This window comes from Pseudophryne corroboree, chromosome 3, assembly GCF_028390025.1.
Source record: "Pseudophryne corroboree isolate aPseCor3 chromosome 3, aPseCor3.hap2, whole genome shotgun sequence".
Taxonomy (NCBI): Eukaryota; Metazoa; Chordata; class Amphibia; order Anura; family Myobatrachidae; genus Pseudophryne; species Pseudophryne corroboree.
This window is the reverse complement of record NC_086446.1, coordinates 441473759-441494239: the sequence shown is the minus strand read 5'-3', so window position 1 is coordinate 441494239 and position 20481 is coordinate 441473759. Positions and strand designations below refer to the sequence as shown.

General features: G+C 47.1%; 30 non-coding genes across 30 annotated transcripts; 12 read left to right on the top strand and 18 right to left on the bottom strand.

The window, feature by feature from the left end:
* Window positions 1–313: 313 nt before the first annotated feature.
* TRNAK-CUU (transfer RNA lysine (anticodon CUU)) lies at window positions 314–386 on the bottom strand. Its single transcript has one exon. It is a non-coding gene; the product is annotated as a tRNA-Lys (tRNA).
* A 107-nt stretch (window positions 387–493) lies between these two features.
* Window positions 494–564, top strand: TRNAG-GCC (transfer RNA glycine (anticodon GCC)). Its single transcript has one exon. It is a non-coding gene; the product is annotated as a tRNA-Gly (tRNA).
* A 1024-nt stretch (window positions 565–1588) lies between these two features.
* TRNAG-GCC (transfer RNA glycine (anticodon GCC)) lies at window positions 1589–1659 on the top strand. Its single transcript has one exon. It is a non-coding gene; the product is annotated as a tRNA-Gly (tRNA).
* A 1024-nt stretch (window positions 1660–2683) lies between these two features.
* Window positions 2684–2754, top strand: TRNAG-GCC (transfer RNA glycine (anticodon GCC)). The gene has a single exon. It is a non-coding gene; the product is annotated as a tRNA-Gly (tRNA).
* An 861-nt stretch (window positions 2755–3615) lies between these two features.
* TRNAK-CUU (transfer RNA lysine (anticodon CUU)) lies at window positions 3616–3688 on the bottom strand. The gene has a single exon. It is a non-coding gene; the product is annotated as a tRNA-Lys (tRNA).
* A 1035-nt stretch (window positions 3689–4723) lies between these two features.
* TRNAK-CUU (transfer RNA lysine (anticodon CUU)) lies at window positions 4724–4796 on the bottom strand. Its single transcript has one exon. It is a non-coding gene; the product is annotated as a tRNA-Lys (tRNA).
* A 1416-nt stretch (window positions 4797–6212) lies between these two features.
* On the bottom strand, window positions 6213–6285 carry TRNAK-CUU (transfer RNA lysine (anticodon CUU)). Its single transcript has one exon. It is a non-coding gene; the product is annotated as a tRNA-Lys (tRNA).
* A 107-nt stretch (window positions 6286–6392) lies between these two features.
* Window positions 6393–6463, top strand: TRNAG-GCC (transfer RNA glycine (anticodon GCC)). Its single transcript has one exon. It is a non-coding gene; the product is annotated as a tRNA-Gly (tRNA).
* Window positions 6464–7324: 861 nt separating this feature from the next.
* TRNAK-CUU (transfer RNA lysine (anticodon CUU)) lies at window positions 7325–7397 on the bottom strand. Its single transcript has one exon. It is a non-coding gene; the product is annotated as a tRNA-Lys (tRNA).
* A 107-nt stretch (window positions 7398–7504) lies between these two features.
* On the top strand, window positions 7505–7575 carry TRNAG-GCC (transfer RNA glycine (anticodon GCC)). Its single transcript has one exon. It is a non-coding gene; the product is annotated as a tRNA-Gly (tRNA).
* An 861-nt stretch (window positions 7576–8436) lies between these two features.
* TRNAK-CUU (transfer RNA lysine (anticodon CUU)) lies at window positions 8437–8509 on the bottom strand. The gene has a single exon. It is a non-coding gene; the product is annotated as a tRNA-Lys (tRNA).
* Window positions 8510–8616: 107 nt separating this feature from the next.
* Window positions 8617–8687, top strand: TRNAG-GCC (transfer RNA glycine (anticodon GCC)). Its single transcript has one exon. It is a non-coding gene; the product is annotated as a tRNA-Gly (tRNA).
* Window positions 8688–9548: 861 nt separating this feature from the next.
* Window positions 9549–9621, bottom strand: TRNAK-CUU (transfer RNA lysine (anticodon CUU)). The gene has a single exon. It is a non-coding gene; the product is annotated as a tRNA-Lys (tRNA).
* A 1035-nt stretch (window positions 9622–10656) lies between these two features.
* On the bottom strand, window positions 10657–10729 carry TRNAK-CUU (transfer RNA lysine (anticodon CUU)). The gene has a single exon. It is a non-coding gene; the product is annotated as a tRNA-Lys (tRNA).
* Window positions 10730–12145: 1416 nt separating this feature from the next.
* Window positions 12146–12218, bottom strand: TRNAK-CUU (transfer RNA lysine (anticodon CUU)). Its single transcript has one exon. It is a non-coding gene; the product is annotated as a tRNA-Lys (tRNA).
* Window positions 12219–12325: 107 nt separating this feature from the next.
* On the top strand, window positions 12326–12396 carry TRNAG-GCC (transfer RNA glycine (anticodon GCC)). The gene has a single exon. It is a non-coding gene; the product is annotated as a tRNA-Gly (tRNA).
* An 861-nt stretch (window positions 12397–13257) lies between these two features.
* TRNAK-CUU (transfer RNA lysine (anticodon CUU)) lies at window positions 13258–13330 on the bottom strand. The gene has a single exon. It is a non-coding gene; the product is annotated as a tRNA-Lys (tRNA).
* A 107-nt stretch (window positions 13331–13437) lies between these two features.
* Window positions 13438–13508, top strand: TRNAG-GCC (transfer RNA glycine (anticodon GCC)). The gene has a single exon. It is a non-coding gene; the product is annotated as a tRNA-Gly (tRNA).
* An 861-nt stretch (window positions 13509–14369) lies between these two features.
* On the bottom strand, window positions 14370–14442 carry TRNAK-CUU (transfer RNA lysine (anticodon CUU)). Its single transcript has one exon. It is a non-coding gene; the product is annotated as a tRNA-Lys (tRNA).
* A 107-nt stretch (window positions 14443–14549) lies between these two features.
* Window positions 14550–14620, top strand: TRNAG-GCC (transfer RNA glycine (anticodon GCC)). The gene has a single exon. It is a non-coding gene; the product is annotated as a tRNA-Gly (tRNA).
* An 861-nt stretch (window positions 14621–15481) lies between these two features.
* On the bottom strand, window positions 15482–15554 carry TRNAK-CUU (transfer RNA lysine (anticodon CUU)). The gene has a single exon. It is a non-coding gene; the product is annotated as a tRNA-Lys (tRNA).
* A 112-nt stretch (window positions 15555–15666) lies between these two features.
* On the top strand, window positions 15667–15737 carry TRNAG-UCC (transfer RNA glycine (anticodon UCC)). The gene has a single exon. It is a non-coding gene; the product is annotated as a tRNA-Gly (tRNA).
* Window positions 15738–15856: 119 nt separating this feature from the next.
* On the bottom strand, window positions 15857–15929 carry TRNAK-CUU (transfer RNA lysine (anticodon CUU)). Its single transcript has one exon. It is a non-coding gene; the product is annotated as a tRNA-Lys (tRNA).
* A 1016-nt stretch (window positions 15930–16945) lies between these two features.
* Window positions 16946–17018, bottom strand: TRNAK-CUU (transfer RNA lysine (anticodon CUU)). The gene has a single exon. It is a non-coding gene; the product is annotated as a tRNA-Lys (tRNA).
* Window positions 17019–17125: 107 nt separating this feature from the next.
* TRNAG-GCC (transfer RNA glycine (anticodon GCC)) lies at window positions 17126–17196 on the top strand. The gene has a single exon. It is a non-coding gene; the product is annotated as a tRNA-Gly (tRNA).
* An 860-nt stretch (window positions 17197–18056) lies between these two features.
* TRNAK-CUU (transfer RNA lysine (anticodon CUU)) lies at window positions 18057–18129 on the bottom strand. The gene has a single exon. It is a non-coding gene; the product is annotated as a tRNA-Lys (tRNA).
* Window positions 18130–18236: 107 nt separating this feature from the next.
* TRNAG-UCC (transfer RNA glycine (anticodon UCC)) lies at window positions 18237–18307 on the top strand. Its single transcript has one exon. It is a non-coding gene; the product is annotated as a tRNA-Gly (tRNA).
* Window positions 18308–18426: 119 nt separating this feature from the next.
* Window positions 18427–18499, bottom strand: TRNAK-CUU (transfer RNA lysine (anticodon CUU)). The gene has a single exon. It is a non-coding gene; the product is annotated as a tRNA-Lys (tRNA).
* Window positions 18500–19538: 1039 nt separating this feature from the next.
* On the bottom strand, window positions 19539–19611 carry TRNAK-CUU (transfer RNA lysine (anticodon CUU)). The gene has a single exon. It is a non-coding gene; the product is annotated as a tRNA-Lys (tRNA).
* A 298-nt stretch (window positions 19612–19909) lies between these two features.
* Window positions 19910–19982, bottom strand: TRNAK-CUU (transfer RNA lysine (anticodon CUU)). Its single transcript has one exon. It is a non-coding gene; the product is annotated as a tRNA-Lys (tRNA).
* Window positions 19983–20481: the final 499 nt, after the last annotated feature.

Below are 20481 nucleotides of genomic sequence, written 5' to 3'. Positions count from 1 at the left end.
GACTGAGTTAGCAATGCTTGGTAACCGAGGAGTTGTGGTGATGGCAAGGCAAGGCATCCTGACTCTCCTGCTTTGTTTTGTACACTAAAGTACATGAGTAAGTTTAAAAATAAGCATCTGTGGATCATTGGTGGTTCAGTGGTAGAAATCTAGCCGGCCACGTGGGAGGCCGGGTTCAATTCCCGGCCAATGCAGTCCTGAGTTTTTGCTGATATGGCAGTGTATTTTGTGAAAGTGAGGACAGCCATTTGCGCTGTGGTGGTGCAAGTATACAGTGTTCCACATACAATGGTACAGGAAAAGAAAAAACATCCGCCCAACGTGGGGCTCGAACCCACGACCCTGAGATTAAGAGTCTCATGCTCTACCGACTGAGCTAGCCAGGCTTGGTTGTGAATGTATGGAGGTGATGGCAAGGCAAGGCATCCTGACACTCCTGCTTTGTTTCATACACTAAAGTACACGAGTAAGTGTAAAATTAAGTATCTGTGGAGCATTGGTGGTTCAGTGGTAGAATTCTCGCCTGCCACGCGGGAGCCCCGGGTTCGATTCCCGGCCAATGCAGTCCTGACTTTTTGCTGATATGGCAGTGCATTTTGTGAAAGTGAGGACAGCCATTTGTGCTGTGGTGGGGCAAGTTGATAGTGTTCCACATACAATGGTACAGGAAAAGAAAAAAAACATCCGCCCAATGTGGGGTTCGAACCCACGACCCTGAGATTAAGAGTCTCATGCTTTACTGACTGAGTTAGCAATGCTTGGTAACCGAGGAGTTGTGGTGATGGCAAGGCAAGGCATCCTGACTCTCCTGCTTTGTTTTGTACACTAAAGTACATGAGTAAGTCTAAAATTAAGCATCTGTGGATCATTGGTGGTTCAGTGGTAGAAATCTAGCCGGCCACGTGGGAGGCCGGGTTCAATTCCCGGTCAATACATTCCTGAGTTTTTGCTGATAGGGCAGTGCATTTTGTGAAAGTGAGGACAGCCATTTGCGCTGTGGTGATGCAAGTATACACTGTTCCACATACAATGGTACAGGAAGAGAAAAAAACAACTGCCCAACATGGAGCTCAAATACATGACCCTAAGATTAATAGTCTTATGCTCTAGCGACTGTGCTAGTCGGGCTTGGTTACGTAGGCTTGGAGGTGATGGCAAGGCAAGGCATCCTGACACTCCTGCTTTGTTTTATACACTAAAGTACATGAGTAAGTGTAAAATTATGCATCTGTGGAGCATTGGTGGTTCAGTGGTAGAATTCTCGCCTGCCACGCGTGAGGCCCGGAATCGATTCCCGGCCAATGCAGTCCTGACTTTTTGCTGATATGGCAGTGTATTTTGTGAAAGTGAGGACAGCCATTTGCGCTGTGGTGGTGCAAGTATACAGTGTTCCACATACAATGGTACAGGAAAAGAAAAAACATCGAACCCACAACGCTGAGATTAAGAGTCTCATGCTCTACCGACTGAGCTAGCCAGGCTTGGTTGAGAATGTATGGAGGTGATGGCAAGGCAAGGCATCCTAACACTCCTGCTTTGTTTCATACACTAAAGTACACGAGTAAGTGTAAAATTAAGTATCTGTGGAGCATTGGTGGTTCAGTGGTAGAATTCTCGTCTGCCACGTGGGAGGCCCGGGTTCGATTCCCGGCCAATGCAGTCCTGAGTTTTTGCTGATATGGCAGTGCATTTTGTGAAAGTGAGGACAGCCATTTGTGCTGTGGTGGGGCAAGTTGACAGTGTTCCACATACAATGGTACAGGAAAAGAAAAAAAACATCCGCCCAATGTGGGGCTCAAACCCACGACCCTGATATTAAGAGTCTCATGCTTTACCGACTGAGTTAGCAATGCTTGGTAACCGAGGAGTTGTGGTGATGGCAAGGCAAGGCATCCTGACTCTCCTGCTTTGTTTTGTACACTAAAGTACATGAGTAAGTCTAAAATTAAGCATCTGTGGATCATTGGTGGTTCAGTGGTAGAAATCTAGCCTGCCACGTGGGAGGCCGGGTTCAATTCCCGGTCAATACATTCCTGAGTTTTTGCTGATAGGGCAGTGCATTTTGTGAAAGTGAGGACAACCATTTGCGCTGTGGTGATGCAAGTATACACTGTTCCACATACAATGGTACAGGAAGAGAAAAAAACAACTGCCCAACATGGAGCTCAAATACATGACCCTAAGATTAATAGTCTTATGCTCTAGCAACTGTGCTAGTCGGGCTTGGTTACGTAGGCTTGGAGGTGATGGCAAGGCAAGGCATCCTGACACTCCTGCTTTGTTTTATACACTAAAGTACATAAGTAAGTGTAAATTTAGGCATCTGTGGAGCATTGGTGGTTCAGTGGTAGAATTCTCGCCTGCCACGCGTGAGGCCCGGAATCGATTCCCGGCCAATGCAGTCCTGAATTTTTGCTGATATGGCAGTGTATTTTGTGAAAGTGAGGACAGCCATTTGCGCTGTGGTGGTGCAAGTATACAGTGTTCCACATACAATGGTACAGGAAAAGAAAAAACATCGAACCCACAACGCTGAGATTAAGAGTCTCATGCTCTACCGACTGAGCTAGCCAGGCTTGTTTGAGAATGTATGGAGGTGATGGCAAGGCAAGGCATCCTAACACTCCTGCTTTGTTTCATACACTAAAGTACACGAGTAAGTGTAAAATTAAGTATCTGTGGAGCATTGGTGGTTCAGTGGTAGAATTCTCGTCTGCCACGCGGGAGGCCCGGGTTCGATTCCCGGCCAATGCAGTCCTGAGTTTTTGCTGATATGGCAGTGCATTTTGTGAAAGTGAGGACAGCCATTTGTGCTGTGGTGGGGCAAGTTGACAGTGTTCCACATACAATGGTACAGGAAAAGAAAAAAAACATCCGCCCAATGTGGGGCTCAAACCCACGACCCTGATATTAAGAGTCTCATGCTTTACCGACTGAGTTAGCAATGCTTGGTAACCGAGGAGTTGTGGTGATGGCAAGGCAAGGCATCCTGACTCTCCTGCTTTGTTTTGTACACTAAAGTACATGAGTAAGTCTAAAATTAAGCATCTGTGGATCATTGGTGGTTCAGTGGTAGAAATCTAGCCTGCCACGTGGGAGGCCGGGTTCAATTCCCGGTCAATACATTCCTGAGTTTTTGCTGATAGGGCAGTGCATTTTGTGAAAGTGAGGACAACCATTTGCGCTGTGGTGATGCAAGTATACACTGTTCCACATACAATGGTACAGGAAGAGAAAAAAACAACTGCCCAACATGGAGCTCAAATACATGACCCTAAGATTAATAGTCTTATGCTCTAGCAACTGTGCTAGTCGGGCTTGGTTACGTAGGCTTGGAGGTGATGGCAAGGCAAGGCATCCTGACACTCCTGCTTTGTTTTATACACTAAAGTACATAAGTAAGTGTAAATTTAGGCATCTGTGGAGCATTGGTGGTTCAGTGGTAGAATTCTCGCCTGCCACGCGTGAGGCCCGGAATCGATTCCCGGCCAATGCAGTCCTGAATTTTTGCTGATATGGCAGTGTATTTTGTGAAAGTGAGGACAGCCATTTGCGCTGTGGTGGTGCAAGTATACAGTGTTCCACATACAATGGTACAGGAAAAGAAAAAACATCCGCACAACGTGGGGCTCGAACCCACGACCCTGAGATTAAGAGTCTCATGCTCTACCAACTGAGCTAGCCAGGCTTATTTGAGAATGTATGGAGGTGATGGCAAGGCAAGACATCCTGACACTCCTGCTTTGTTTCATACACTAAAGTACACGAGCAAGTGTAAAATTAAGTATCTGTGGAGAATTGGTGGTTCAGTGATAGAATTCTCGCCTGCCATGCGGGAGATCTGGGTTCGATTCCCGGCCAATGCAGTCCTGAGTTTTTGCTGATATGGCAGTGCATTTTGTGAAAGTGAGAACAGCCATTTGCGCTGTGGTGGTGCAAGTTGACAGTGTTCCACATACAATGGTACAGGAAAAGAAAAAAAAACATCCGCCCAATGTGGGGCTCGAACCCACGACCCTGAGATTAAGAGTCTCATGCTTTACCGACTGAGTTAGCAATGCTTGGTAACCGAGGCGTTGTGGTGATGGCAAGGCATCCTGACTCTCCTGCTTTGTTTTGTACACTAAAGTACATGAGTAAGTCTAAAATTAAGCATCTGTGGATCATTGGTGGTTCAGTGGTAGAAATCTAGCCGGCCACGTGGGAGGCCGGGTTCAATTCCCGGTCAATACATTCCTGAGTTTTTGCTGATAGGGCAGTGCATTTTGTGAAAGTGAGGACAGCCATTTGCGCTTTGGTGAGGCAAGTATACACTGTTCCACATACAATGGTACAGGAAGAGAAAAAAACAACTGCCCAACATGGAGCTCAAATACATGACCCTAAGATTAATAGTCTTATGCTCTAGCGACTGTGCTAGTCGGGCTTGGTTACGAAGGCTTGGAGGTGATGGCAAGGCAAGGCATCCTGACACTCCAGCTTTGTTTTATACACTAAAGTACATGAGTAAGTGTAAAATTAGGCATCTGTGGAGCATTGGTGGTTCAGTGGTAGAATTCTCGCCTGCCACGCGTGAGGCCCGGAATCGATTCCCGGCCAATGCAGTCTTGAGTTTTTCCTGATATGGCAGTGTATTTTGTGAAAGTGAGGACAGCCATTTGCGCTGTTGTGGTGCAAGTATACAGTGTTCCACATACAATGGTACAGGAAAAGAAAAAACATCCGCCCAACGTGGGGCTCGAACCCACGACCCTGAGATTAAGAGTCTCATGCTCTACCGACTGAGCTAGGCAGGCTTGGTTGAGAATGTATGGAGGTGATGGCAAGGCAAGGCAAGGCATCCTGACACTCCTGCTTTGTTTCATACACTAAAGTACACGAGTAAGTGTAAAGTAAAGTACCTGTGGAGCATTGGTGGTTCAGTGGTAGAATTCTCGCCTGCCACGCGTGAGGCCCGGAATCGATTCCCGGCCAATGCAGTCCTGAGTTTTTGCTGAAATGGCAGTGTATTTTGTGAAAGTGAGGACAGCCATTTGCGCTGTGGTGGTGCAAGTTGACAGTGTTCCACATACAATGGTACAGGAAAAGAAAAAAAACATCCGCCCAATGTGGGGCTCGAACCCACGACCCTGAGATTAAGAGTCTTATGCTTTACCGACTGAGTTAGCAATGCTTGGTAACCGAGGAGTTGTGGTGATGGCAAGGCAAGGCATCCTGACACTCCTGCTTTGTTTCATAAACTAAAGTACACGAGTAAGTGTAAAATTAAGTATCTGTGGAGCATTGGTGGTTCAGTGGTAGAATTCTCCCCTGCCACGCGTGAGGCCTGGGTTCGATTCCCGGCCAATGCAGTCCTGAGTTTTTGCTGATATGGCAGTGCATTTTGTGAAAGTGAGGACAGCCATTTGCGCTGTGGTGGTGCAAGTTGACAGTGTTCCACATACAATGGTACAGGAAAAGAAAAAAAACATCCGCCCAATGTGGGGCTCGAACCTACGACCCTGAGATTAAGAGTCTTATGCTTTACCGACTGAGTTAGCAATGCTTGGTAACCGAGGAGTTGTGGTGATGGCAAGGCAAGGCATCCTGACTCTACTGCTTTGTTTTGTACACTAAAGTACATGAGTAAGTCTAAAATTAAGCATATGTGGATCATTGGTGGTTCAGTGGTAGAAATCTAGCCGGCCACGTGGGAGGCCGGGTTCAAGTCCCGGTCAATACATTCCTGAGTTTTTGCTGATAGGGCAGTGCATTTTGTGAAAGTGAGGACAGCCATTTGCGCTGTGGTGATGCAAGTATACACTGTTCCACATACAATGGTACAGGAAGAGAAAAAAACAACTGCCCAACATGGAGCTCAAATACATGACCCTAAGATTAATAGTCTTATGCTCTAGCGACTGTGCTAGTCGGGCTTGGTTACGTAGGCTTGGAGGTGATGGCAAGGCAAGGCATCCTGACACTCCTGCTTTGTTTTATACACTAAAGTACATGAGTAAGTGTAAAATAAGGCATCTGTGGAGCATTGGTGGTTCAGTGGTAGAATTCTCGCCTGCCACACGTGAGGCCCGGAATCGATTCCCGGCCAATGCAGTCTTGAGTTTTTCCTGATATGGCAGTGTATTTTGTGAAAGTGAGGACAGCCATTTGCGCTGTTGTGGTGCAAGTATACAGTGTTCCACATACAATGGTACAGGAAAAGAAAAAACATCCACCCAACGTGGGGCTCGAACCCACGACCCTGAGATTAAGAGTCTCATGCTCTACCGACTGAGCTAGCCAGGCTTGGTTGAGAATGTATGGAGGTGATGGCAAGGCAAGGCATCCTGACACTCCTGCTTTGTTTCATACACTAAAGTACACGAGTAAGTGTAAAATTAAGTGTCTGTGGAGCATTGGTGGTTCAGTGGTAGAATTCTCGCCTGCCACGCGGGAGGCCCGGGTTCGATTCCCGGCCAATGCAGTCCTGAGTTTTTGCTGATATGGCAGTGCATTTTGTGAAAGTGAGGACAGCCATTTGCGCTGTGGTGGTGCAAGTTGACAGTGTTCCACATACAATGGTACAGGAAAAGAAAAAAAACATCCGCCCAATGTGGGGCTCGAACCCACGACCCTGAGATTAAAAGCCTCATGCTTTACCAACTGAGTTAGCAATGCTTGATAACCGAGGAGTTGTGGTGATGGCAAGGCAAGGCATCCTGACTCTCCTGCTTTGTTTTGTACACTAAAGTACATGAGTAAGTCTAAAATTAAGCATCTGTGGATCATTGGTGGTTCAGTGGTAGAAATCTAGCCGGCCACGTGGGAGGCCGGGTTCAATTCCCGGTCAATACATTCCTGAGTTTTTGCTGATAGGGCAGTGCATTTTGTGAAAGTGAGGACAGCCATTTGCGCTGTGGTGATGCAAGTATACACTGTTCCACATACAATGGTACAGGAAGAGAAAAAAACAACTGCCCAACATGGAGCTCAAATACATGACCCTAAGATTAATAGTCTTATGCTCTAGCGACTGTGCTAGTCGATCTTGGTTACGTAGGCTTGGAGGTGAAGGCAAGGCAAGGCATCCTGACACTCCTGCTTTGTTTTATACACTAAAGTACATGAGTAAGTGTAAAATTAGGCATCTGTGGAGCATTGGTGGTTCAGTAGTAGAATTCTCGCCTGCCACGCGTGAGGCCCGGAATCGATTCCCGGCCAATGCAGTCCTGAGTTTTTGCTGATATGGCAGTATATTTTGTGAAAGTGAGGACAGCCATTTGCGCTGTGGTGGTGCAAGTATACAGTGTTCCACATACAATGGTACAGGAAAAGAAAAAACATCCGCCCAACGTGGGGCTCGAACCCACGAACCTGAGATTAAGAGTCTCATGCTCTACCGACTGAGCTAGCCAGGCTTGGTTGAGAATGTAAGGAGGTGATGGCAAGGCAAGGCATTCTGACACTCCTGCTTTGTTTCATAAACTAAAGTACACGACTAAGTGTAAAATTAAGTATCTGTGGAGCATTGGTGGTTCAGAGGTAGAATTCTCGCCTGCCACGCGGGAGGCCTGGGTTCGATTCCCGGCCAATGCAGTCCTGAGTTTTTGCTGATATGGCAGTGCATTTTGTGAAAGTGAGGACAGCCATTTGCGCTGTGGTGGTGCAAGTTGACAGTGTTCCACATACAATGGTACAGGAAAAGAAAAAAAACATCCACCCAATGTGGGGTTCGAACCCACGACCCTGAGATTAAGAGTCTCATGCTTTACCGACTGAGTTAGCAATGCTTGGTAACCGAGGAGTTGTGGTGATGGCAAGGCAAGGCATCCTGACTCTCCTGCTTTGTTTTGTACACTAAAGTACATGAGTAAGTCTAAAATTAAGCATCTGTGGATCATTGGTGGTTCAGTGGTAGAAATCTAGCCGGCCACGTGGGAGGCCGGGTTCAATTCCCGGTCAATACATTCCTGAGTTTTTGCTGATAGGGCAGTGCATTTTGTGAAAGTGAGGACAGCCATTTGCGCTTTGGTGATGCAAGTATACACTGTTCCACATACAATGGTACAGGAAGAGAAAAAAACAACTGCCCAACATGGAGCTCAAATACATGACCCTAAGATTAATAGTCTTATGCTCTAGCGACTGTGCTAGTCGGGCTTGATTACGTAGGCTTGGAGGTGATGGCAAGGCAAGGCATCCTGACACTCCTGCTTTGTTTTATACACTAAAGTACATGAGTAAGTGTAAAATAAGGCATCTGTGGAGCATTGGTGGTTCAGTGGTAGAATTCTCGCCTGCCACGCGTGAGGCCCGGAATCGATTCCCGGCCAATGCAGTCTTGAGTTTTTCCTGATATGGCAGTGTATTTTGTGAAAGTGAGGACAGCCATTTGCGCTGTTGTGGTGCAAGTATACAGTGTTCCACATACAATGGTACAGGAAAAGAAAAAACATCCGCCCAACGTGGGGCTCGAACCCACGACCCTGAGATTAAGAGTCTCATGCTCTACCGACTGAGCTAGCCAGTCTTGGTTGAGAATGTATGGAGGTGATGGCAAGCCAAGGCATCCTGACACTCCTGCTTTGTTTCATACACTAAAGTACACGAGTAAGTGTAAAATTAAGTATCTGTGGAGCATTGGTGGTTCAGTGGTAGAATTCTCGCCTGCCACGCGGGAGGCCCAGGTTCGATTCCCGGCCAATGCAGTCCTGAGTTTTTGCTGATATGGCAGTGCATTTTGTGAAAGTGAGGACAGCCATTTGCGCTGTGGTGGTGCAAGTTGACAGTGTTCCACGTACAATGGTACAGGAAAAGAAAAAAAACATCCGCCCAATGTGGGGCTCGAACCCACGACCCTGAGATTAAGAGCCTCATGCTTTACCGACTGAGTTAGCAATGCTTGGTAATTAAGGAGATGTGGTGATGGCAAGGCAAGGCATCCTGACTCTCCTGCTTTGTTTTGTACACTAAAGTACATGAGTAAGTCTAAAATTAAGCATCTGTGGATCATTGGTGGTTCAGTGGTAGAAATCTAGCCGGCCACGTGGGAGGCCGGGTTCAATTCCCGGTCAATACATTCCTGAGTTTTTGCTGATAGGGCAGTGCATTTTGTGAAAGTGAGGACAGCCATTTGCGCTGTGGTGATGCAAGTATACACTGTTCCACATACAATGGTACAGGAAGAGAAAAAAACAACTGCCCAACATGGAGCTCAAATACATGACCCTAAGATTAATAGTCTTATGCTCTTGCGACTGTGCTAGTCGGGCTTGGTTACGTAGGCTTGGAGGTGATGGCAAGGCAAGGCATCCTGACACTCCTGCTTTGTTTTATACACTAAAGTACATAAGTAAGTGTAAATTTAGGCATCTGTGGAGCATTGGTGGTTCAGTGGTAGAATTCTCGCCTGCCACGCGTGAGGCCCGGAATCGATTCCCGGCCAATGCAGTCCTGAATTTTTGCTGATATGGCAGTGTATTTTGTGAAAGTGAGGACAGCCATTTGCGCTGTGGTGGTGCAAGTATACAGTGTTCCACATACAATGGTACAGGAAAAGAAAAAACATCCGCACAACGTGGGGCTCGAACCCACGACCCTGAGATTAAGAGTCTCATGCTCTACCAACTGAGCTAGCCAGGCTTATTTGAGAATGTATGGAGGTGATGGCAAGGCAAGACATCCTGACACTCCTGCTTTGTTTCATACACTAAAGTACACGAGCAAGTGTAAAATTAAGTATCTGTGGAGAATTGGTGGTTCAGTGATAGAATTCTCGCCTGCCATGCGGGAGATCTGGGTTCGATTCCCGGCCAATGCAGTCCTGAGTTTTTGCTGATATGGCAGTGCATTTTGTGAAAGTGAGAACAGCCATTTGCGCTGTGGTGGTGCAAGTTGACAGTGTTCCACATACAATGGTACAGGAAAAGAAAAAAAAACATCCGCCCAATGTGGGGCTCGAACCCACGACCCTGAGATTAAGAGTCTCATGCTTTACCGACTGAGTTAGCAATGCTTGGTAACCGAGGCGTTGTGGTGATGGCAAGGCATCCTGACTCTCCTGCTTTGTTTTGTACACTAAAGTACATGAGTAAGTCTAAAATTAAGCATCTGTGGATCATTGGTGGTTCAGTGGTAGAAATCTAGCCGGCCACGTGGGAGGCCGGGTTCAATTCCCGGTCAATACATTCCTGAGTTTTTGCTGATAGGGCAGTGCATTTTGTGAAAGTGAGGACAGCCATTTGCGCTTTGGTGAGGCAAGTATACACTGTTCCACATACAATGGTACAGGAAGAGAAAAAAACAACTGCCCAACATGGAGCTCAAATACATGACCCTAAGATTAATAGTCTTATGCTCTAGCGACTGTGCTAGTCGGGCTTGGTTACGAAGGCTTGGAGGTGATGGCAAGGCAAGGCATCCTGACACTCCAGCTTTGTTTTATACACTAAAGTACATGAGTAAGTGTAAAATTAGGCATCTGTGGAGCATTGGTGGTTCAGTGGTAGAATTCTCGCCTGCCACGCGTGAGGCCCGGAATCGATTCCCGGCCAATGCAGTCTTGAGTTTTTCCTGATATGGCAGTGTATTTTGTGAAAGTGAGGACAGCCATTTGCGCTGTTGTGGTGCAAGTATACAGTGTTCCACATACAATGGTACAGGAAAAGAAAAAACATCCGCCCAACGTGGGGCTCGAACCCACGACCCTGAGATTAAGAGTCTCATGCTCTACCGACTGAGCTAGGCAGGCTTGGTTGAGAATGTATGGAGGTGATGGCAAGGCAAGGCAAGGCATCCTGACACTCCTGCTTTGTTTCATACACTAAAGTACACGAGTAAGTGTAAAGTAAAGTACCTGTGGAGCATTGGTGGTTCAGTGGTAGAATTCTCGCCTGCCACGCGTGAGGCCCGGAATCGATTCCCGGCCAATGCAGTCCTGAGTTTTTGCTGAAATGGCAGTGTATTTTGTGAAAGTGAGGACAGCCATTTGCGCTGTGGTGGTGCAAGTTGACAGTGTTCCACATACAATGGTACAGGAAAAGAAAAAAAACATCCGCCCAATGTGGGGCTCGAACCCACGACCCTGAGATTAAGAGTCTTATGCTTTACCGACTGAGTTAGCAATGCTTGGTAACCGAGGAGTTGTGGTGATGGCAAGGCAAGGCATCCTGACACTCCTGCTTTGTTTCATAAACTAAAGTACACGAGTAAGTGTAAAATTAAGTATCTGTGGAGCATTGGTGGTTCAGTGGTAGAATTCTCCCCTGCCACGCGTGAGGCCTGGGTTCGATTCCCGGCCAATGCAGTCCTGAGTTTTTGCTGATATGGCAGTGCATTTTGTGAAAGTGAGGACAGCCATTTGCGCTGTGGTGGTGCAAGTTGACAGTGTTCCACATACAATGGTACAGGAAAAGAAAAAAAACATCCGCCCAATGTGGGGCTCGAACCTACGACCCTGAGATTAAGAGTCTTATGCTTTACCGACTGAGTTAGCAATGCTTGGTAACCGAGGAGTTGTGGTGATGGCAAGGCAAGGCATCCTGACTCTACTGCTTTGTTTTGTACACTAAAGTACATGAGTAAGTCTAAAATTAAGCATATGTGGATCATTGGTGGTTCAGTGGTAGAAATCTAGCCGGCCACGTGGGAGGCCGGGTTCAAGTCCCGGTCAATACATTCCTGAGTTTTTGCTGATAGGGCAGTGCATTTTGTGAAAGTGAGGACAGCCATTTGCGCTGTGGTGATGCAAGTATACACTGTTCCACATACAATGGTACAGGAAGAGAAAAAAACAACTGCCCAACATGGAGCTCAAATACATGACCCTAAGATTAATAGTCTTATGCTCTAGCGACTGTGCTAGTCGGGCTTGGTTACGTAGGCTTGGAGGTGATGGCAAGGCAAGGCATCCTGACACTCCTGCTTTGTTTTATACACTAAAGTACATGAGTAAGTGTAAAATAAGGCATCTGTGGAGCATTGGTGGTTCAGTGGTAGAATTCTCGCCTGCCACACGTGAGGCCCGGAATCGATTCCCGGCCAATGCAGTCTTGAGTTTTTCCTGATATGGCAGTGTATTTTGTGAAAGTGAGGACAGCCATTTGCGCTGTTGTGGTGCAAGTATACAGTGTTCCACATACAATGGTACAGGAAAAGAAAAAACATCCACCCAACGTGGGGCTCGAACCCACGACCCTGAGATTAAGAGTCTCATGCTCTACCGACTGAGCTAGCCAGGCTTGGTTGAGAATGTATGGAGGTGATGGCAAGGCAAGGCATCCTGACACTCCTGCTTTGTTTCATACACTAAAGTACACGAGTAAGTGTAAAATTAAGTGTCTGTGGAGCATTGGTGGTTCAGTGGTAGAATTCTCGCCTGCCACGCGGGAGGCCCGGGTTCGATTCCCGGCCAATGCAGTCCTGAGTTTTTGCTGATATGGCAGTGCATTTTGTGAAAGTGAGGACAGCCATTTGCGCTGTGGTGGTGCAAGTTGACAGTGTTCCACATACAATGGTACAGGAAAAGAAAAAAAACATCCGCCCAATGTGGGGCTCGAACCCACGACCCTGAGATTAAAAGCCTCATGCTTTACCAACTGAGTTAGCAATGCTTGATAACCGAGGAGTTGTGGTGATGGCAAGGCAAGGCATCCTGACTCTCCTGCTTTGTTTTGTACACTAAAGTACATGAGTAAGTCTAAAATTAAGCATCTGTGGATCATTGGTGGTTCAGTGGTAGAAATCTAGCCGGCCACGTGGGAGGCCGGGTTCAATTCCCGGTCAATACATTCCTGAGTTTTTGCTGATAGGGCAGTGCATTTTGTGAAAGTGAGGACAGCCATTTGCGCTGTGGTGATGCAAGTATACACTGTTCCACATACAATGGTACAGGAAGAGAAAAAAACAACTGCCCAACATGGAGCTCAAATACATGACCCTAAGATTAATAGTCTTATGCTCTAGCGACTGTGCTAGTCGATCTTGGTTACGTAGGCTTGGAGGTGAAGGCAAGGCAAGGCATCCTGACACTCCTGCTTTGTTTTATACACTAAAGTACATGAGTAAGTGTAAAATTAGGCATCTGTGGAGCATTGGTGGTTCAGTAGTAGAATTCTCGCCTGCCACGCGTGAGGCCCGGAATCGATTCCCGGCCAATGCAGTCCTGAGTTTTTGCTGATATGGCAGTATATTTTGTGAAAGTGAGGACAGCCATTTGCGCTGTGGTGGTGCAAGTATACAGTGTTCCACATACAATGGTACAGGAAAAGAAAAAACATCCGCCCAACGTGGGGCTCGAACCCACGAACCTGAGATTAAGAGTCTCATGCTCTACCGACTGAGCTAGCCAGGCTTGGTTGAGAATGTAAGGAGGTGATGGCAAGGCAAGGCATTCTGACACTCCTGCTTTGTTTCATAAACTAAAGTACACGACTAAGTGTAAAATTAAGTATCTGTGGAGCATTGGTGGTTCAGAGGTAGAATTCTCGCCTGCCACGCGGGAGGCCTGGGTTCGATTCCCGGCCAATGCAGTCCTGAGTTTTTGCTGATATGGCAGTGCATTTTGTGAAAGTGAGGACAGCCATTTGCGCTGTGGTGGTGCAAGTTGACAGTGTTCCACATACAATGGTACAGGAAAAGAAAAAAAACATCCACCCAATGTGGGGTTCGAACCCACGACCCTGAGATTAAGAGTCTCATGCTTTACCGACTGAGTTAGCAATGCTTGGTAACCGAGGAGTTGTGGTGATGGCAAGGCAAGGCATCCTGACTCTCCTGCTTTGTTTTGTACACTAAAGTACATGAGTAAGTCTAAAATTAAGCATCTGTGGATCATTGGTGGTTCAGTGGTAGAAATCTAGCCGGCCACGTGGGAGGCCGGGTTCAATTCCCGGTCAATACATTCCTGAGTTTTTGCTGATAGGGCAGTGCATTTTGTGAAAGTGAGGACAGCCATTTGCGCTTTGGTGATGCAAGTATACACTGTTCCACATACAATGGTACAGGAAGAGAAAAAAACAACTGCCCAACATGGAGCTCAAATACATGACCCTAAGATTAATAGTCTTATGCTCTAGCGACTGTGCTAGTCGGGCTTGATTACGTAGGCTTGGAGGTGATGGCAAGGCAAGGCATCCTGACACTCCTGCTTTGTTTTATACACTAAAGTACATGAGTAAGTGTAAAATAAGGCATCTGTGGAGCATTGGTGGTTCAGTGGTAGAATTCTCGCCTGCCACGCGTGAGGCCCGGAATCGATTCCCGGCCAATGCAGTCTTGAGTTTTTCCTGATATGGCAGTGTATTTTGTGAAAGTGAGGACAGCCATTTGCGCTGTTGTGGTGCAAGTATACAGTGTTCCACATACAATGGTACAGGAAAAGAAAAAACATCCGCCCAACGTGGGGCTCGAACCCACGACCCTGAGATTAAGAGTCTCATGCTCTACCGACTGAGCTAGCCAGTCTTGGTTGAGAATGTATGGAGGTGATGGCAAGCCAAGGCATCCTGACACTCCTGCTTTGTTTCATACACTAAAGTACACGAGTAAGTGTAAAATTAAGTATCTGTGGAGCATTGGTGGTTCAGTGGTAGAATTCTCGCCTGCCACGCGGGAGGCCCAGGTTCGATTCCCGGCCAATGCAGTCCTGAGTTTTTGCTGATATGGCAGTGCATTTTGTGAAAGTGAGGACAGCCATTTGCGCTGTGGTGGTGCAAGTTGACAGTGTTCCACGTACAATGGTACAGGAAAAGAAAAAAAACATCCGCCCAATGTGGGGCTCGAACCCACGACCCTGAGATTAAGAGCCTCATGCTTTACCGACTGAGTTAGCAATGCTTGGTAATTAAGGAGATGTGGTGATGGCAAGGCAAGGCATCCTGACTCTCCTGCTTTGTTTTGTACACTAAAGTACATGAGTAAGTCTAAAATTAAGCATCTGTGGATCATTGGTGGTTCAGTGGTAGAAATCTAGCCGGCCACGTGGGAGGCCGGGTTCAATTCCCGGTCAATACATTCCTGAGTTTTTGCTGATAGGGCAGTGCATTTTGTGAAAGTGAGGACAGCCATTTGCGCTGTGGTGATGCAAGTATACACTGTTCCACATACAATGGTACAGGAAGAGAAAAAAACAACTGCCCAACATGGAGCTCAAATACATGACCCTAAGATTAATAGTCTTATGCTCTTGCGACTGTGCTAGTCGGGCTTGGTTACGTAGGCTTGGAGGCGATGGCAAGGCAAGGCATCCTGACACTCCTGCTTTGTTTTATACACTAAAGTACATGAGTAAGTGTAAAATTAGGCATCTGTGGAGCATTGGTGGTTCAGTAGTAGAATTCTCGCCTGCCACGCGTGAGGCCCGGAATCGATTCCCGGCCAATGCAGTCCTGAGTTTTTGCTGATATGGCAGTGTATTTTGTGAAAGTGAGGACAGCCATTTGCGCTGTGGTGGTGCAAGTATACAGTGTTCCACATACAATGGTACAGGAAAAGAAAAAACATCTGCCCAATGTGGGGCTCGAACCCACGACCCTGAGATTAAGAGTCTCATGCTCTACCGACTGAGCTAGCCAGGCTTGGTTGCGAATGTATGGAGGTGATGGCAAGGCAAGGCAAGGCATCCTGACACTCCTGCTTTGTTTCATACACTAAAGTACACGAGTAAGTGGAAAATTAAGTACCTGTGGAGCATTGGTGGTTCAGTGGTAGAATTCTCGCCTTCCACGCGGGAGTCCTGGGTTCGATTCCCGGCCAATGCAGTCCTGAGTTTTTGCTGATATGGCAGTGCATTTTGTGAAAGTGAGGACAGCCATTTGCGCTGTGGTGGTGCAAGTTGACAGTGTTCCACATACAATGGTACAGGAAAAGAAAAAACATCCGCCCAACGTGGGGCTCGAACCCACGACCCTGAGATTAAGAGTCTCATGCTCTACCGACTGAGCTAGCCAGGCTTGGTTGCAAATGTTTGGAGGTGATGGCAAGGCAAGGCAAGGCATCCTGACACTCCTGCTTTGTTTCATACACTAAAGTACACAAGTAAGTGTAAAATTAAGTACCTGTGGAGCATTGGTGTTTCAGTGGTAGAATTCTCGCCTTCCACGCGGGAGGCCTGAGTTTTTGCTGATATGGCAGTGCATTTTGTGAAAGTGAGGACAGCCATTTGCGCTGTGGTGGTGCAAGTTGACAGTGTTCCACATACAATGGTACAGGAAAAGAAAAAAAACATCCGCCCAATGTGGGGCTCGAACCCACGACCCTGAGATTAAGAGTTTCATGCTTTACCGACTGAGTTAGCAATGCTTGGTAACCGAGGAGCTGTGGTGATGGCAAGGCAAGGCATCCTGACTCTCCTGCTTTGTTTTGTACACTAAAGTACATGAGTAAGTCTAAAATGAAGTATCTGTGGATCATTGGTGGTTCAGTGGTAGAAATCTAGCCGGCCACGTGGGAGGCCGGGTTCAATTCCCGGTCAATACATTCCTGAGTTTTTGCTGATAGGGCAGTGCATTTTGTGAAAGTGAGGACAGCCATTTGCGCTGTGGTGATGCAAGTATACACTATTCCACATACAATGGTACAGGAATAGAAAAAAACAACTGCCCAACATGGAGCTCAAATACATGACCCAAAGATTAATAGTCTTATGCTCTAGCGACTGTGCTAGTCGGGCTTGGTTACGTAGGCTTGGAGGTGATGGCAAGGCAAGGCATCCTGACACTCCTGCTTTGTTTTATACACTAAAGTACATGAGTAAGTGTAAAATAAGGCATCTGTGGAGCATTGGTGGTTCAGTGGTAGAATTCTCGCCTGCCACGCGTGAGGCCCGGAATCGATTCCCGGCCAATGCAGTCTTGAGTTTTTCCTGTTATGGCAGTGTATTTTGTGAAAGTGAGGACAGCCATTTGCGCTGTTGTGGTGCAAGTATACAGTGTTCCACATACAATGGTACAGGAAAAGAAAAAACATCCGCCCAACGTGGGGCTCGAACCCACGACCCTGAGATTAAGAGTCTCATGTTCTACCGACTGAGCTAGCCAGGCTTGGTTGAGAATGTATGGAGGTGATGGCAAGGCAAGGCATCCTGACACTCCTGCTTTGTTTCATACACTAAAGTACACGAGTAAGTGTAAAATTAAGTATCTGTGGAGCATTGGTGGTTCAGTGGTAGAATTCTCGCCTGCCACGCGGGAGGCCCGGGTTCGATTCCCGGCCAATGCAGTCCTGAGTTTTTGCTGATATGGCAGTGCATTTTGTGAAAGTGAGGACAGCCATTTGCGCTGTGGTGGTCAAGTTGACAGTGTTCCACATACAATGGTACAGGAAAAGAAAAAAAACATCCGCCCAATGTGGGGCTCGAACCCACGACCCTGAGATTAAGAGACTCATGCTTTACCGACTGAGTTAGCAATGCTTGGTAACTGAGGAGATGTGGTGATGGCAAGGCAAGGCATCCTGACTCTCCTGCTTTGTTTTGTACAGTAAAGTACATGAGTAAGTCTAAAATTAAGCATCTGTGGATCATTGGTGGTTCAGTGGTAGAAATCTAGCCGGCCACGTGGGAGGCCGGGTTCAATTCCCGGTCAATACATTCCTGAGTTTTTGCTGATAGGGCAGTGCATTTTGTGAAAGTGAGGACAGCCATTTGCACTGTGGTGATGCAAGTATACACTGTTCCACATACAATGGTACAGGAAGAGAAAAAAACAACTGCCCAACATGGAGCTCAAATACATGACCCAAAGATTAATAGTCTTATGCTCTAGCGACTGTGCTAGTCGGGCTTGGTTACGTAGGCTTGGAGGTGATGGCAAGGCAAGGCATCCTGACACTCCTGCTTTGTTTTATACACTAAAGTACATGAGTAAGTGTAAAATTAGGCATCTGTGGAGCATTGGTGGTTCAGTGGTAGAATTCTCGCCTGCCACGCGTGAGGCCCGGAATCGATTCCCGGCCAATGCAGTCCTGAGTTTTTGCTGATATGGCAGTGTATTTTGTGAAAGTGAGGACAGCTGTTTGCGCTGTGGTGGTGCAAGTTGACAGTGTTCCACATACAATGGTACAGGAAAAGAAATAACATCCGCCCAACGTGGGGCTCGAACCCACGACCCTGAGATTAAGAGTCTCATGTTCTACCGACTGAGCTAGCCAGGCTTGGTTGCGAATGTATGGAGGTGATGGCAAGGCAAGGCATCCTGACACTCCTGCTTTGTTTCATACACTAAAGTACACGAGTAAGTGTAACATTAAGTACCTGTGGAGCATTGGTGGTTCAGTGGTAGAATTCTCGCCTTCCACGCGGGAGTCCTGGGTTCGATTCCCGGCCAATGCAGTCCTGAGTTTTTGCTGATATGGCAGTGCATTTTGTGAAAGTGATGACAGCCATTTGCGCTGTGGTGGTGCAAGTTGACAGTGTTCCACATACAATGGTACAGGAAAAGAAAAAACATCCGCCCAACATGGGGCTCGAACCCACAACCCTGAGATTAAGAGTCTCATGCTCTACCGACTGAGCTAGCCAGGCTTGGTTGAGAACGTATGGAGGTGATGGCAAGGCAAGGCATCCTGACACTCCTGCTTTGTTTCATACACTAAAGTACACGAGTAAGTGTAAAATTAAGTATCTGTGGAGCATTGGTGGTTCAGTGGTATAATTCTTGCCTGCCACGCGGGAGGCCTAGGTTCGATTCACGGCCAATGCAGTCCTGAGTTTTTGCTGATATGGCAGTGCATTTTGTGAAAGTGAGGACAGCCATTTGCGCTGTGGTGGTGCAAGTTGACAGTGTTCCACATACAATGGTACAGGAAAAGAAAAAAAACATCCGCCCAATGTGGGGCTCGAACCCACTACCCTGAGATTAAGAGTCTCATGCTTTACCGACTGAGTTACCAATGCTTGGTAACCGAGGAGTTGTGGTGATGGCAAGGCAAGGCATCCTGACTCTCCTGCTTTGTTTTGTACACTAAAGTACATGAGTAAGTCTAAAATTAAGCATCTGTGGATCATTGGTGGTTCAGTGGTAGAAATCTAGCCGGCCACGTGGGAGGCCGGGTTCAATTCCCGGTCAATACATAGCTGAGTTTTTGCTGATAGGGCAGTGCATTTTGTGAAAGTGAGGACAGCCATTTGCGCTGTGGTGATGCAAGTATACACTGTTCCACATACAATGGTACAGGAAGAGAAAAAAACAACTGCCCAACATGGAGCTCAAATACATGACCCTAAGATTAATAGTCTTATGCTCTAGCAACTGTGCTAGTCGGGCTTGGTTACGTAGGCTTGGAGGTGATGGCAAGGCAAGGCATCCTGACACTCCTGCTTTGTTTTATACACTAAAGTACATGAGTAAGTGTAAAATTAGGCATCTGTGGAGCATTGGTGGTTCAGTGGTAGAATTCTCGCCTGCCACGCGTGAGGCCCGGAATCGATTCCCGGCCAATGCAGTTCTGAGTTTTTGCTGATATGGCAGTGTATTTTGTGAAAGTGAGGACAGCCATTTGCGCTGTGGTGGTGCAAGTATACAGTGTTCCACATACAATGGTACAGGAAAAGAAAAAACATCCGCCCAACGTGGGGCTCGAACCCAAGACCCTGAGATTAAGAGTCTCATGCTCTACCGACTGAGCTAGCCGGGTTTGGTTGAGAATGCATGGAGGTGATGGCAAGGCAAGGCATTCTGACACTCCTGCTTTGTTTCATACACTAAAGTACACGAATAAGTGTAAACTTAAGTTTCTCTGGAGCATTGGTGGTTCAGTTGTAGAATTCTCGCCTGCCACGCGGGAGGCCCGGGTTCGATTCCCGCCACTGCAGTCCTGAGCTTTTGCTGATATGGCAGTGCATTTTGTGAAAGTGAGGACAGCCATTTGCGCTGTGGTGGTGCAAGTTGACAGTGTTCCACATACAATGGTACAGGAAAAGAAAAAAAACATCCACCCAATGTGGGGCTCGAACCCACGACCCTGAGATTAAGAGTCTCATGCTCTACCGACTGAGCTAGCCAGGCTTGGTTGCGAATGCATGGAGGTGATGGCAAGGCAAGGCAAGGCATCCTGACACTCCTGCTTTGTTTCATACACTAAAGTACACGAGTAAGTGTAAAATTAAGTACCTGTGGAGCATTGGTGGTTCAGTGGTAGAATTCTCGCCTTCCACGCGGGAGGCCTGAGTTTTTGCTGATATGGCAGTGCATTTTGTGAAAGTGAGGACAGCCATTTGCGCTGTGGTGGTGCAAGTTGACAGTGTTCCACATACAATGGTACAGGAAAAGAAAAAAAACAGCCGCCCAATGTGGGGCTCGAACCCACGACCCTGAGATTAAGAGTCTCATGCTTTACCGACTGAGTTAGCAATGCTTGGTAACCGAGGAGTTGTGGTGATGGCAAGGCAAGGCATCCTGACTCTCCTGCTTTGTTTTGTACACTAAAGTACATGAGTAAGTCTAAAATTAAGCATCTGTGGATCATTGGTGGTTCAGTGGTAGAAATCTAGCCGGCCACGTGGGA